This window comes from Leucoraja erinacea, chromosome 18 (genome assembly GCF_028641065.1).
Source record: "Leucoraja erinacea ecotype New England chromosome 18, Leri_hhj_1, whole genome shotgun sequence".
Classification (NCBI taxonomy): domain Eukaryota; kingdom Metazoa; phylum Chordata; class Chondrichthyes; order Rajiformes; family Rajidae; genus Leucoraja; species Leucoraja erinaceus.
The window spans coordinates 37,582,177-37,598,074 of NC_073394.1; the positions used below are offsets into that span (position 1 = coordinate 37,582,177).

The 15,898-nt window shown below is 46.5% G+C and overlaps 1 protein-coding gene across 1 annotated transcript in view; it reads left to right on the forward strand.

Moving 5' to 3' along the window:
- rps13 (ribosomal protein S13) overlaps positions 1 to 15,898 on the forward strand; it is a 319,891-nt gene that overhangs the window by 290,190 nt on the left and 13,803 nt on the right. The gene's annotated exons all lie outside the window — the stretch shown is intronic.

Genomic DNA, 15,898 nt, shown 5'->3' on the forward strand with positions numbered 1-15,898 from the left:
TACCCAAGAAAGTGGTTCCATTCTAAGATCAAGCTTGTCAAGAGTGTTTAATTGTCATATGTACTAACAACAGAACAATGAAAATCTTACTTTGTCATGTGTACCAAGGTACAGTGAAAGGCATTTGTTGCGTGTTATCCAGTCAGCTGAAAACTGTACAGATTCATCCACTGTGTGCAGATACGGGATAAAAGGAATAATGTTCAGTGCACAGTAAGGACCGATTAAAGAGTGTCTGAGGTAGCTGGTAGCTCAGGACTACTCTAGTTGGTAGCTCAGCACTACTCTAGTTGGTAGCTCAGGACTACTCTAGTTGGTAGCATGGTTCAGGTGCCTGATGACAGCTGTGAAGAAACTGTCACTGAATCTGGAGGTTGTGTGTTTTCACACATCCCTGATGGGAGAGGGATGAAGAGGGAGTGTCTGGGTTGAGACTGGTCTTCGATTATGCTGCTGGCAACATGAAGTGTGAATGGAGTCAATAGAAGGGAGGTTGGTTTGTGTGATGGTATGGGCTCCGTCCACAATACTTTTCAATTTATTGTGGTACTTGCGTTACAGGCCTGCAAACATAATACACACACACATCAATCTATCTATATCTTCTATCTATATCCATCCATATCTATTAACTATTAAAACTCTGATTGTGGATGTGTGTGTGTGTTTATTTGTTGTGGGTTGTCACATCTTCTCAAAAAAAACGACGCGCTAACTGTAAATTTTTTACTTTTTCCAGTAGAGATTTACCCCCTGGAGTCTGAAGTCGCCTTATCTGAAAATGTCATCCTTTATTTCTCGTAAATCCAATAATACTTTGAAATCAAAAAGCCTGTTTTTCGCTCATGGCGTCACACTGGATCTGCCTGCCTGCCATCAGCTCGTGCCCCCCACCTCTCTTTCCTCTCTCCCCACCCCCTCGTTATTCAAAAGTCGGCACATCGACTGAAGACCAAAGATCATAGCTGCGCGTCGGCTCGAGTCCGGTCCTCGGCTCAAGTCTGGTACTCGGCTCGACCCGGGCCTCCATCCCCCTCAGGCCTCCCCCCTCTCGTTCTTTCCCCTGCTCTATCCCCCCCCCCCCCACTCTCTTTTTTCCCCCCCCCACTCTCTTCCCCCCCCCCACTCTCTTTCCCCCCCCCACTCTCTTTTTCCCCCCCACTCTCTTTTCCCCCCCCACTCTCTCTTTTTCCCCCCCACTCTATTTTCCCCCCCACTCTCTTTCCCCCCACTCTTTTTCCCCCCCACTCTCTTTCCCCCCCACTCTCTTTCCCCCCCCCCACTATTTCCCCCCCCCCACTGGATTCCCCCCCCCACTCTCTTTCCCCCCCCCACTCCCTTTTTCCCCCCCCCACTCTCTTTTTCCCCCCCCACTCTCTTTCCCCCCCCACTCTCTCCACACTCTCTTCCCCCCCACTCTTCTTCCCCCCCACTCTCTTCCCCCCCCCCCACTCTCTTTTGCCCCCCCACTCTCTTTCCTCCCCCCCCCACTCTCTTTTTCCCCCCCCACTCTCTTTCCCCCCCCCCACTGCCCCCCCCCCACTCTCTTTCCCCCCCACCCACCCCCCCCCCCCCCACTCTCTTCCCCCCCACTCTCTTCCCCCCCCCACTCTCTTCCCCCCCCACTCTACCCTCCCATTCTCTCTTTCCCCCCCCCCCCCCCTCTCTTTTCTCCCCCCCCACTCTCTTCCCCCCCCCCTCTCTCTTTTCCCCCCACCCCACCTCTGGTTCTCTGCTTCCCCACTCTCTCTCTCCTCTACACTCTCCCCTCTCCCCCCCCCCCCCCCCCCCCCCCCCCCCCACTCTGTCCCCCCCTGTAAGGTATTCTCGTCTGAGATAAGGCTCAGTTGTGACTAGCACAAAGGGGACATGTCCACACCGGGTTTGTGTTCCAGAGCAAGAGCACGTTTATTCTGCAATCACTGCCTTTTATCTTGAAGGTCGCTTGATCTCAGTCACGAGGTTCATGCACGAGTTTCTGTTACATTGATTGCAAAGACATCAGACATCACATCTCCCTCTTTACTTTAAAATGTTACAGGCACTTGTATTTACATTATATACATATTACATTTATTACATAACGTAGCAAGAAATCACATCTCTTTGTTTATCATCATTCTTCAGATCATACATCTCCCCCTTTTCACTTTGTTTATCAATTCCCCTGATGTACACTTAATTCTAGCAGAGGGCCTCTCTCAACTGCCTTCAGCTGCGACTGGGAGACTGGCTCCCATGTCTCGTCTAGCTAGGCTTCTGGGGACTAGAAGGCATCTAGGAGACTGGCTCCTCTGGCCATTTCTCACCCCTGGGAGATTGGCTCCTCTGACTAAGTTTCTCCTACTGGGAGACTACTGCTGGATTCTGGAAGACGGGCTCCTCTCTCCAGGTTTCTCCCATCTGGGCGTCTGACTTCTGATGCTCCATCCACGGCTATCCAGGGGTTTTTTACACTTTGCTACACAGGGCTACAAGAGAATAATAATAATAATAATAATAATAATATTTATTTATATAGCACTTTTCAACAAAACCAGTATTTGAACCAAAGTGCTTTACAGAGATTGATTAAATTAATTGAACAGATCAATGCAATAAATCCATACAAATAAAAAAAAAGAGAAAAAAGAGAAAAAGAAAAAAGACACAGAAACAGTACACTATAGAAATCAACATGAAACGTCCCCCCACAGCAGAATTCACTGTGAGGGAAGGCACCAAAAATATCCAGTTCTCCCCCTCATAGTCCAATATAGAAGAGATAATGAACAGCGATAATCACCTGCAGCTATTGAAAACACAATTAACAGATACAAACTTAGTTTGGCCTCGATGAGCAAGAAGAGAAAAGATAATGAACTGCATGATCAAGACAAAACATTGATTGCCCCCCAATTAGTATACCCAAATCACTTGTGCAGACTGAACAGTACCAAATGCATGTTTTTGTAACTCACAGCACAATGGCAGTGTATATCAGTAGAAAAGAGCAAAATAATTACATGGTTCTATTATTTATACGTCCAAAAGAACCGAGGTAGTACATATCTGTGGAAAAGAACAATAGTACTGAGGCAGTATATATCAGGTAAACAAAACCCAATTGGGAGAGACCCATTTCTTACAGCATGTCATACAGCATTTCAATATAATTTCTTTTACAGCACTTCCACATGTGTCTGTGTCTTTGCTCTTCGCTTCTTCTGTTGTGACTTCATCTCTCTGCAGGTCCCGCTTCTCTGCTCACCGTTGGCTCTCGGGCTCACCTGGTTGCTGCCATGCCGGTCGCTGTTTCTTCCGTCGGGGCTGCACCTCGCTCCCCTGCGTCGGGACGGCACCTCTCTCCACCGCTGGCCACTCCAGACCTCCGATACTGGTTGCCTGCTGACCTTCCTCTTTACCTCGTTCCCCTGCGTCGGGGCTTTCACGACCGGGCTGACACTCCTTCCGGCCGGGCTCACACTGTTTCGTCGGTCTTGTAGTGGCTCCACTGTCCAGTTTGAACCTTCCTCTTTTACTTCTATTCCATGGAGGCTTGAGGCTTGTTCTCCTCTACTTCTTTCCCTTTTTTTTGTTTTCTTCTGACACCATGTAAGGTATTCTCATCTGAAGGCAAGGCTTCATTTTGACTAGCACAAAAGACAGGTCCACACCAGGTTTGTGTTCCAGAGCAAGAGCTCGTTTATTCTGCAATCATTGCCTTTTATCTTGAAGGTCACGACCTCAGTCACGAAGCTCATGCACGAGTTTCTGTTACATTGATTGCAAAGACATCAGACATCACATCACACCCCCCACTCTCTCCGTCCCCCCCCCTCTCGTCCCCTCTCGTCCCCCCCTCTCGTCCCCCCCCTCTCGTCCCCCCCCTCTCGCCCCCCCCCCCTCTCGTCCCCCCCCTCTCCCCCCCCCCCCCCTCTCGTCCCCCCCCTCTCGTCCCCACCCTCTCGTCCCCCCCCCCTCTCGTCGTCCTCCCCCCCCCCCCCCCCCCCCCCAGCATCATCTCGAAAAAATGATGCACTAACGGTAACATTTTTTACATATTCCGGTAGTGATTTTTTTTCAGTGAAGACAAAAGTTGCCTTATCTCAAAATATCATAGAAATGAAATCTCATAGAAAATAGGTGCAGGAGTGGGCCATTCGGCCCTTCGAACAATAGACAATAGGTGCAGGAGTGGGCCATTCAGCCTTTCAAGCCAGCACCGACATTCAATGTGATCATGGCTGATCATCCCCAATCAGTACCCTGTCCCTGCCTTCTCCCCATATCCCCTGACTCCACTATCTTTAAGAGCCCTATCTAGCTCTCTCTTGAAAGTATCCAGCTTCCACCACCCTCTGAGGCAGAGAATTCCAGACTCACAACTCTCTGTGAGATAAAGTGTTTCCTCGTCTCCATTCTGAATGGCTTACCCCTTATTTTTAAACTGTGGCTCCTGGTTCTGGACTCCCCCAACATTGGGAACACGTTTCCTGCCTCTAGCGTGTCCACAAAGACATGCCATGCGTTAGTATACTCTCTGTGGTGCTGCGGTAGAAGGTTTCCAGCAGCTATTGGGGCAGACCAGTCTTCAAGTGTTCTCGGGAAGAACAGTCGTTGCTGTGCCTTCTTGACCAGCACAGCGGTGTTGGTGGATCATGTGAGGTCCTCCGAAATGTGTGTGCCCAGAAACCTAAAGCTGGACACTCTCTCCACACTATCCCCGTTGATAGAGATTGGGGAGTGGTCCCCATTTTGTGTCGATAATCAGCTCCTTGGTCTTGGAGGTGTTTAGGGGCAAGTTGTTACGTGAGCACCAGTCCGCCAGGTTCTGCACCTCCGCTCTGTTGTTTGTTTCATCGCCGTTGGTGATCAGCCCAATCACCGTTGTGTCATCTGCAAACTTGACGATGGTGTTGGTGTCTAATGCAGGAACACAACCGTGTGTGAAGAGGGAGCATGGGGCTCAGTACACAGCCCTGTGGTGTGCCGATACTCAGGGTGATAGTGGAGGACAGGTGTGGGCCCAGTCTCACTGTCTGTGGTCACTCAGTCAGGAAATTCAGGATCCAGTCGCATATCGGCGAGCTAGCAGTAACAGGATATCTTGTTATAAAGGCCAACATGCCATTTACTTTCTTCACTGTCTGCTGTACCTGCATGCTTACTTTCATAAGACAGATGAACAAGGACCCTCAGGTCCCGTTGTACTTCCCCTTTTCCCAACTTGACGCCATTTAGATAGTAATCTGCCTTCCTGGTTTTGATACCAAAGTGGATAACCTCACATTTAACCACATTTAACTTTAGAAACATAGAAACATAGAAAGTAGGTGCGAGAGCAGACCACCAGGTCCATCGAGCCCGCACCGCCATTCGCTCATGGCTGAACACTAAACAGACACACTTACCCACAAACAGTAGACACAAGACACAGAACACAAGACACTACCCTCCCCTTTATACCGCTATCACCCCTCTCCACCCCAAGAACCTCGTGATCTCCTGGGGGAGGCAAAAAACCGGATAAAAACCCAGGTCCAATTCGGGAAAAAAATCCGGGAAATTCCTCTCCGACCCCAATCTAGGCGATCGACACTTGTCCAGGAGATCACTCAGGTCTTACTATACTAACCATACCTAGGTCCATATCCCTGCCCTCTCCCCGTAGCCCCTTATCCCCTTGGCAGCTAAAAAAACATCTATTTTAGTCTTAAATATATTTAACGTTTCTGCTTCCACTGCTCCCTGGGGCAGTGAATTCCATAAATTAACCACCCTCTGGGTGAAGAAGTTCTTCCTCATCTCAGTTTTAAAAGAGCCCCCCCTTATTCTGCAACTATGTCCCCTAGTTCTAGTTTCCCCGATCATTGGGAACATCCTCGGTGCATCCACCCGATCAAGGCCCCTCACGATCTTATATGTTTCAATGAGATCGCCTCTCATTCTTCTAAACTCCAAAGAGTAGAGTTCCAGCCTACTTAACCTTTCCTCATATGTCAATCCCCTCATTGCAGGAATTAATCTTGTAAACCTTCGCTGCACTGCCTCCAGGGCTAGTACATCCTTTCTTAAGTATGGACCCCAGAACTGTACACAGTATTCCAAATGTGGTCTCACTAATACTGTGTACAGCTGCAGCAAGACCTCCGTGTTTTTATACTCAATCCCCCTAGCAATAAAGGCCAAAACTCCATTGGCCTTCCTGATTGCTTGCTGCACCTGCATACTAACTTTCAGTGATTCATGTACTAATACCCCTAGATCCCTTTGCGTTGCATTACAACGCAGCTCCTCCTCATTTAGAAAATAACTTGCCCTATCATTTTTTTTCCCAAAGTGAATGACTTCACATTTATTAGTATTAAATTTCATCTGCCAAGTTGTTGCCCACTCACCTAGCTTATCTATATCCTTTTGCAGACTCTTCCTATCCTCCTCATCCCCTACTTTTCCTCCCATTTTTGTATCGTCCGCAAATTTTGATATATTACACTTGGTTCCCTCCTCCAAATCATTTATATAAATTGTGAACAACTGGGGTCCCAGCACCGACCCTTGCGGAACCCCGCTAGTTACCGGTTGCCATCCCGAGTATGAACCATTTATCCCCACTCTCTGCTTCCTATTTGTTAGCCAATCCTCTACCCATGCTAATATATTACCCCCAATCCCATAATTTTTTTATTTTTAGCAATAGTCTCTTATGTGGCACCTTGTCAAAAGCCTTTTGGAAGTCCAAGTATACCACATCCACCGGTTCCCCTTTATCCACCCGGGTTGTTACTTCCTCAAAGAATTCGAGCAGATTCGTTAAACAGGACTTCCCCTTCACAAAACCATGTTGGTTCTGTCCGATGAAGTCATGTTTATCCAAGTGCCCCGTTAGTGTTTCTTTAATAATTGTCTCTAACATTTTACCCACCACCGATGTTAGACTAACCGGTCTATAGTTACCCGCCTTCTGTTTACTTCCTTTTTTAAATATAGGTGTTACATTGGCCATTTTCCAATCCACTGGGACCGTTCCTGCCTCCAGGGAGTTTTGGAAAATTATCACCAATGCATCCACAATCCCCACCGCTATCTCCCTCAAGACCCTTGGATGTAATCCATCAGGCCCAGGGGATTTATCCTCCTTCAGTCTCATTAATTTCCCTAATACCACCTCCTTGGTGATCTTAATAGTATTTAGCTCCTCCATTCCTACCGCCCCCTGTTTATCCAGCGTTGGAATATTTTTTGTGTCTTCTATGGTGAAGACTGATACAAAATACTCGTTTAATGCCTTTGCCATTTCCATGTTCCCCACCAACAACTCTCCAGTCTCACCCTCCAATGGACCAACGTTCACCTTAGCCACCCTTTTTCTTTTTATATAGCTATAAAAACTCTTACTATTAGTTTTTATGTTGTTCGCTAAATTCCTTTCATAGTCTATTTTCCCCGTCTTAATTAATCTCTTAGTTATTTTTTGCTGACCTTTTAATGCTTCCCAATCCTCTACCCTCCCACTATCTCTGGCTACCTTATATGCCCTTGCCTTCAGCCGAATACTATCCTTTATAGTTTTACTGAGCCATGGCTGACTGTTCTTACCCTTACCCCTTTTTTTCTTCATAGGAATAAATTTTTCTTGAAGGTTATACAGTATACCCTTAAACGTACACCACTGCTCATGTACCGTCTTATTCTTGAGTCTGCTATCCCAGTCAACTTTGATCAGCTCAGTCCTCATACCTTCATAATCCCCCTTATTTAGACTAAGCACCCTAGCCTGAGTTTCAACCTGCTCCCCTTCTATTTGAATATGGAATTCGACCATATTGTGGTCACTTGTTCCCAACGAGTCCCTAACTATGACATTTTTAATTAATCCTGCTTCATTACACAGGACCAGATCCAAGATTGCCTCCCCCCTTGTCGGTTCTGTGACATACTGTTCTAGGAACCCGTCTCTAATACATTCTATAAACTCTTCCTCTAGTCTACCCTGCCCAGTTTGGTTTGCCCAATTAATATGAAAATTGAAGTCCCCCATGATTACAGCAGTTCCCTTTTTACATGCGTCAACTATTTGCAGATTTATGTTCTGACTAACAGCGTCACAGCTATTTGGAGGTCTATAAATTACACCCCACTAGTGTTTTTTTTCCCCTTATTATTCTCTATCTGTACCCAAGCTGTTTCACTATCCTGATCCTTCAACGCAATATCCTTCCTCTCTATTGCCGTTATTCCCTCCCTTATTAAAAGGGCCACCCCTCCTCCCTTTCTTTCCTGTCTATCTTTCCTAATTGTCGAGTACCCCTCTATATTTAACTCCCAGTCCTGATCCCCTTGCAGCCATGTCTCCGTAATGGCCACGATATCATAACTATATATACTTAATTGCACCGTTAATTCATTTATCTTATTACGAATACTCCGTGCATTTAGATAAAGCACTTTCAGATGATTTTTACTACCCTTCCTTTCCGTTTTTGCCCCTTTTACATCTAAAGCTTTATCTTCACACATTCTGTCTCCTGTCACATTTTGACTTTCCGCTTCCCCACTGATACCCTGCTCTATTTCCTCTACCCCTGCCGTTATTACCCCCCTTGATACCTCCCCCCCGCTACTTAGTTTAAAGACCTCTCTACTGCCCTAGTTATATGATTTGCCAGGACCCCAGTCCCAGCACCGTTCAGGTGAAGTCCGTCCTTACAGAACAGATCCCCCCTGTCCCAGTACTGGTGCCAGTGGCCCAAGAAACCAAACCCATTATTCCCACACCAGTCTTTGAGCCACGCATTTAGCTTCTTAATTTTACGTACCCTCGCCGATTTGGCCCGTGGCTCAGGTAGCAATCCGGAGATCAGTACCCTCGAGGTTCTGCTTTTTAATTTATTCCCTAACTGCTCAAACTCCTTCAGCAGATCCTCCTTCCTCGTCCTTCCTATGTCATTGGTCCCCACATGGACCACGACCACTGGATCCTCCCCCTCCCACTGCAAATTTCTCTCCAGCATCGCAGAGATATCCTTAACCCTAGCACCGGGTAGGCAACACAGCCTTCGGGACATGTTCTGCTGGCCGCAGAGAACCCTATCTACCCCCCGAATAATACTATCCCCTATCACTACGGCATTTCTTCTAACTCCCCCCTCTTGAATGGCCTCCTGATCCACGGTGCTGCAGCCAGGTTGCTCATCCCTCCCACAGCCCCTGATCCCGTCCTTACATTGAGTAAGAGCCTCGGTCATGCTCGTCAGGGACAAGGGCTGTGGCTCCTGCCGCATCTCCTCCTGGTTCCCCCTACCTGCCTCGCTTATGGCCACACCTTCCTTTCCTTGCTCACTGCCTACTGAATTAGTTAAACTGGTCGGTGTGACCATCCCCTGGCACAAAACATCCAGGTAATACTCCCCCTCCCTGATGTACCGCAGCGTATGAAGTTGGGTCTCCAGCTCATCAATGCGGAGCTGGAGTTCCTCTAGCCTCAAACACTTACTGCAGCTGTAGGGATCTTCTACATCAATGGTGTCGACAAATTCCCACATCTCGCAGTATTGGCACATCTCCTGACCGCCCATCTTATATAAGTAATTAACTGGTCCTATTTAAGAATCCCCTACTGTATTGATACACCCCTTATTTATATAATCCTACCTCCTATAAATGGGAAAGTACTCACCCCAGCCGTAAATTACCTACTGGGTTGGCTGTCTAGTGGTAATTCCGTCCGCTCTTCCTGTCTGGCCCACTGCTCCCTTGCAGTGCGTGGCAAACCTCTTTGCCTCTCCCAGAATCCTTAGCCTCTCAAGCGTATTGCGTGGTCTCCTCTCCGAAGACTCTCGAGCCAAAGACTCACACTTTTCTCACAGGGCACTTCCCTCACTAGGCCGCTCACTCACTGCCGCTCGCAAAGAGCTGTCCTGCTTAAATTGACTGATAAATTGCCTATTTACCAATTTACACAGCCAATTCCTCAGTTTTCAACTGGTTTCACCCCTCTCCTCACACTTGGGCTAGAGCCAATCAGTGGTATCTCTAGCTAATCTGTTGCTGCTGTTGCTCCCTCCCAAATGTGTGTCATCTGCAAATTTGCTAATGTTACTTTGAATCACTTCATCCAAATCATTGATGTATATTGTAAATAGCTGCGGTCCTAGCACCGAGTCTTGCGGGTACCCCACTAGTCACTGTCTGCCATTCTGAAAGGGACCCGTTGATCCCTACTCTTTGTTTCCTGTCTGCCAACCAATTTTCTATCCATATCAGCACTCGGCCCCCAATACCATGTGCCCTAATTTTGCCCAACAATCCCCTATGTGGGACCTTATCAAATGTTTTAATTTAGGAGATTGAGAGGGGATCTTATAGAAACTTACAAAATTCTTAAGGGGTTGGCCAGGCTAGATGCAGGAAGATTGTTCCCGATGTTGGGGAAGTCCAGGACAAGGGGTCACAGCTTAAGGATAAGGGGGAAATCCTTTAAAACCGAGATGAGAAAAACTTTTTTCACACAGAGAGTGGTGAATCTCTGGAACTCTCTGCCACAGAGGGTAGTTGAGGCCATTTCATTGGCTATATTTAAGAGGGAGTTAGACGTGGCCCTTGTGGCTAAGGGGATCAGAGGGTATGGAGAGAAGGCAGGTACGGGATACTGAGTTGGATGATCAGCCATGATCGTATTGAATGGCGGTGCAGGCTCGAAGGGCCGAATGGCCTAATCCTGCACCTAATTTCTATGTTTCTATGTTTTCTGAAAGTATAGGTGCAGCACATCTACTGGCTCTCTCGTCCATTTTCCTAGTTACATCCTCAAAAAATTCCAGAAGATTAGTCAAGCATGACTTCCCCTTCATAAATCCATGCTGACTCGGACCGATCCTGTTACTGCTATCCAAATGTGTGGCTATTTCATCTTTTATAATTGACTCCAGCATCTTCCCCACCACCGATGTCAGGCTAACTGGTCCGTAATTCCCTGTTTTCTCTCTCCCTCCTTATTTAAAAAGTGGGATAACATTAGCTACCCTCCAATCCACAAGCAGTGGAACCTCCCTGCCCCTATACTCAAATCCTTTTGCTATGAATGCTAACATACCATTCGCTTTCTTCACTGCCTGCTGCACCTGCATGCCTACTTTCAATGACTGGTGTCCCATGACACCCAGGTCTCATTGCATCTCCCCTTTTCCTAATCGGCCACCATTCACGTAACAGTCTACTTTCCTGGTTTTGCCACCAAAGTGGATAACCTCACATTTATCCACATTATACTGCACCTGCCATGCATTTATCCACTCACCCAGCCTATCCAAGTCATCTTGCAGCCTCCTAGCATCCTCCCCACAGCTAACACTGTTCCCCCAGCTTAGTGTCATCCGCAAACTTGGAGATGTTGCATTCAATTCCCTCGTCCAAATCATTAATATATATTGTAAATAGCTGGGGTCCCAGCACTGACCCTTGCGGTACCCCACTAGTCACTGCCTGCCATTCTGAAAAGAGCCGCTTACTCCTAGTCTTTGCTTCCTGTCTGCCAGCCAGTTCTCTATCCACATCAATACTGAACACCCAATACCGTGTGCTTTAAGTTTGTATTCTAATCTCTTATGTGGGACCTTGTCGAAAGCCTTGTCGAAAGCCTTCTGAAAGTCCCGATATAACACATCCACTGGTTCTCCCTTATCCACTCTACTAGTTACATCCTCGAAAAATTCTATAAGATTCGTCAGACATGATTTACCTTTCATAAATCCACGCTGACTTTGTCCAATAATTTCACCACTTTCCAAATGTGCTGCTATCCCATCTTTAATAACTGACTCTAGCAGTTTCCCCACTACCGACGTTAGACTAACTGATCTGTAATTCCCCGTTTTCTCTCTCTCTCTCCCTCCCTTTTTAAAAAGTGGGGTTACATTAGCTACCCTCCAATCCTCAGGAACTACTCCAGGATCTAAAGAGTTTTGAAAAATTATCACCAATGCATCCACTATTTCTGGGGATACTTCCTTAAGTACTCTGGGATGCAGCCTATCTGGCCCTGGGGATTTATCAGCCTTTAATCCATTCAATTTACCCAACACCACTTCCTGGCTAACCTGGATTTCACTCAGTTCCTCCTTCTCATTTGACCTGCGGTCCCCTGCTATTTCCGGCAGATTATTTATGCCTTCCTTAGTGAAGACGGAACCAAAGTAGTTATTCATTTGGTCTGCCATGTCCTTGTTCCCCATGATCAATTCACCTGTTTCTGATTGCAAGGGACCTACATTTGTTTTAACTAATCTCTTTCTCTTCACATATCTATAAAAACGTTTGCAGTCAGTTTTTATGTTCCCTGCCAGTTTTCTTTCATAATCAATTTTCCCTTTCCTAATTAAGCCCTTTGTCCTCCTCTGCTGGACTGAATTTCTCCCAGTCCTCTGGTAGGCTGCTTTTTCTGGCTGATTTGTATGCTTCATCTTTTGTTTTGATACTATCCCTGATTTCCCTTGTTATCCACGGATGCACTACCTTCCCTGATATATTCTTTTGCCAAACTGGGATGAACAATTGATGTAGTTCATCCATGCAGCCTTTAAATGCCTTCCATTGCATATCCACCGTCAACCCTTTAAGAATCAATTGCGAGTCTATCTTGGCCAATTGATGTCCCATACCCTCAAAGTTACCTTTCTTTAAGTTCAGAACCCTTGTTTCTGAATTAATTTTGTCACTCTCCATCCTAATGAAGAACTCAACCATATTATGGTCACTCTTGGTGGTCTCAACGATTGCATATCTCAACGATTACCGCCCTGTAGCACTCACTCCCATAATGATGAAGTGCTTCGAGAGGCTGGTCAGGGACCATATTACTTCCAAACTCCCCTCCACACTTGACCCGTTCCAGTTTGCTTACAGGCCAAACCGCTCTACAGAGGACGCCATATCCTCCGTACTCCACCTGAGCCTGGCACATCTGGAGGAGAAGAACACACATGTGCGAATGCTGTTCGTGGACTTTAGTTCAGCGTTCAATACAATTATCCCTCCCTTTGGTAAGCAAACTGGGTCCATTGGGCCCCTTGTGTAACTGGCTACTGAACTTCCACACTGACAGACCCCAGTCAGCGCGGGTTGGAAACAACACCTCTAACATCATTTCTCTGAGCACCGGTTCCCCTCAGAGCTGGGTCCTTAGTCCAATGCTGTTTACCCTGATGACCCACGACTGTTGTGCCAGGTTTAGTACAAACCACATCATGAAGTACGCAGATTACACAACAGTGGTGGGCCTGATCCGGGACGACAATGAACTGGATTTCAGGGAGGAGGTGAAACAACTGGTGGACTGGTGCAACATGAACAATCTGATCCTGAATGTTGACAAAACAAAGGAGGTCATCGTTGACTTGAGGAGAAACCGGCACAGTCACACACCACTACACATTAATGACATCGATGTGGAGTTGGTCAGTAGTACTAAGTTCCTGGGGGTGCAGATCACGAACAGTCTGACCTGGTCACAAAACATCGCATCACTAGATAAGAGAGCGCAGCAGCGGTTGCACTTTCTGCGCTTTCTTTAATGATAACTTTAGCTTCAGAAGTGTTTTCTTTTTGCATGTATAAACCCACTTCAGAACCATGGGCGATGAAAAAAAATTTACAGCCAGATTTATCACTTCTGAGTCTTTTTAGATACCAAAGGAATCAAGAAAAATCACAAATAATGCCATACTGTTGATGAAATGCAATGAGCAAACACGATCATTCCCAATATTTTGAATTTCGATATCTGCATGGCCAATGTTCACCAAGCACTTTAGCTGTTGTTGTCCCTTCAGCTCTCGCTTCTCTTTACCTTCATTTCGCTTCACTTTTGGGATTCTGAAGTAGGATAGATGTTTCTCACGGTTACCCTGACATCCACAATTATTTACAGCGCAAAAATTCACCATTTTGGCGGTTTTTAACAGGTAGGAACGTACGTGTTTCGTGTATTAACAACATATACCGGAAGCTGCGATGTCCTCCAGATGGATTGGGCGGCTCCATGCGTCAAGACCTATGACCCAGTGACCTTACGTGCAACCTCCCTATAAGTGACTGGACAATCTGAACCCAAGCACCAAGTTGAAAGCGGTCGAAGGTGTGCATCCCCCACTCTCCCAGGGCCACCCTCCACGGGCTGCGGGTCGGGTGGAGCGGAGGTTTGGGACAATGTTCATGCCTTCACAGTGATGTGATGGACGCGGGGGTCTGGACCAATCGCTGACAAGTCCCGCCCCCCCGCCAACGTCATGTCCGTTATTGGATGTTTCTGTTGAGTGGCAGTCGGTCCTTTGGCCTGTAGGCGACGCCGCCTTTCGGGCAGGTGGCGTTTCGGCAGAGCGGCCATTCGGTAAGTTTGTTTGTAGGCGATGCAGCTTTTCGGTTAGTTTGCATTTAGGCGTCCCATGTTTTCGGTTTATTGGCGTTTCGGCCTCGTTTCCATTCCGTTCTTTGGCTTCGACTTCTTTGCTTCGGCTTCTTGTCTGTCGGCACCATGTCCGGGGTACCGTGAGGATGGCTGAAAAAAATCATCGGGACTTCTCTTCCTTCAATCCGGGACATTGCGTGCAAACGTTGCTTATCCAAGGCCAACAGCATTATAAAAGACCCCCACATCTCCATCATGGACTATTCACTCTGCTGCCCTCGGGCAAAAGGTATCGCAGTATAAGGAGCAGAATGGCCAGGTTTAGCAACAGCTTCTTTCCCCGAGCCATCAGACTCTTGAAATCCATATAATGTGCCGCCACTATTATCTATTTTATCTTTTTATCTATTTTATCCTTTTGTTATTTTATGTTGCACGGTGAGCCAGATGTAATGAAATTTTGTTCAGTCTTGCATTTATTGGTGTATTTTTGAATGAAAATAAAGTATTTGATTGATTGATTTATTTCTTATACTTCGCGCATTCATATACAACACTTTGACCTCTGTATTCACTTCCCCCCTCACACCGCTCGCAATTTGCCCTGACCTTACTCTTTTATCCCTTCTCGAACTTTCCTTCCCATTTATTCGAGAATCTTTTGTAATTTTTCCTGTAGTCACTTCAACTCCATCTTTATACTCCCAATTTGTCAATCCCTCCCCCCCACTATTTAGTTTAAACCCACACAAAACACAAAGTGATGGTCAGGCAGCATCCGTGGAGGGAATGGACATATGATATTTTGGGTCAGGACCAGAATGAAGTAGAAAGGTGCCGACCCAAAACATTGGCGTCCATTCCTTTGCGTGACCTGCTGAGCCAACGGCACTTTGAGCAAAGTTTGCTCAGAAGTTAAAAGGAAAACTGAAACAAGCTTATTCTTCATTCCAGCAATGCCTACATCCTGTAAAATGAATAACAAGGCAGAATGTTTGCAGGAGCCAAAAATAACCTGGAACTGCTGATATACTTTTTTTGTGGCTTCCATCACAGTGAGGAATGCAGAGAAGTCACTGTGATGGATGTTCATGTTAACATTTATTTTGTGTGTTCTGTTGCTTTTTATTGGTATGACTGTATGGCAAATGAAATTCCTCATATGTTGCATGGTAGGCATGCTTGCAAACATAGCGAATGGCTAATGTTAGCTTTCATTGCAAAAGGATTGTGAGTATAGGAAGGGATTCTATGCAGTTGTACTGGGTCCTTGGTTGACCACAACTGGAGTTTGCGTGCAGTTTTTTTGGTCTTTCATTTTGCCATAGAGGGACTCGGTTTCATGGATTCCTGGTATGTCAGGACTGTCTTATGAAGAAAGACTGGATAGACTTGGTTTATACTCTCTAGAATTTAGGAGATTGAGAGCTTATAGAAACTTACAAAATTCTTAAGGGGTTGGACAGGCTAGATGCAGGAAGATTGTTCATGTTAGGGAAGTCCAGGACAAGG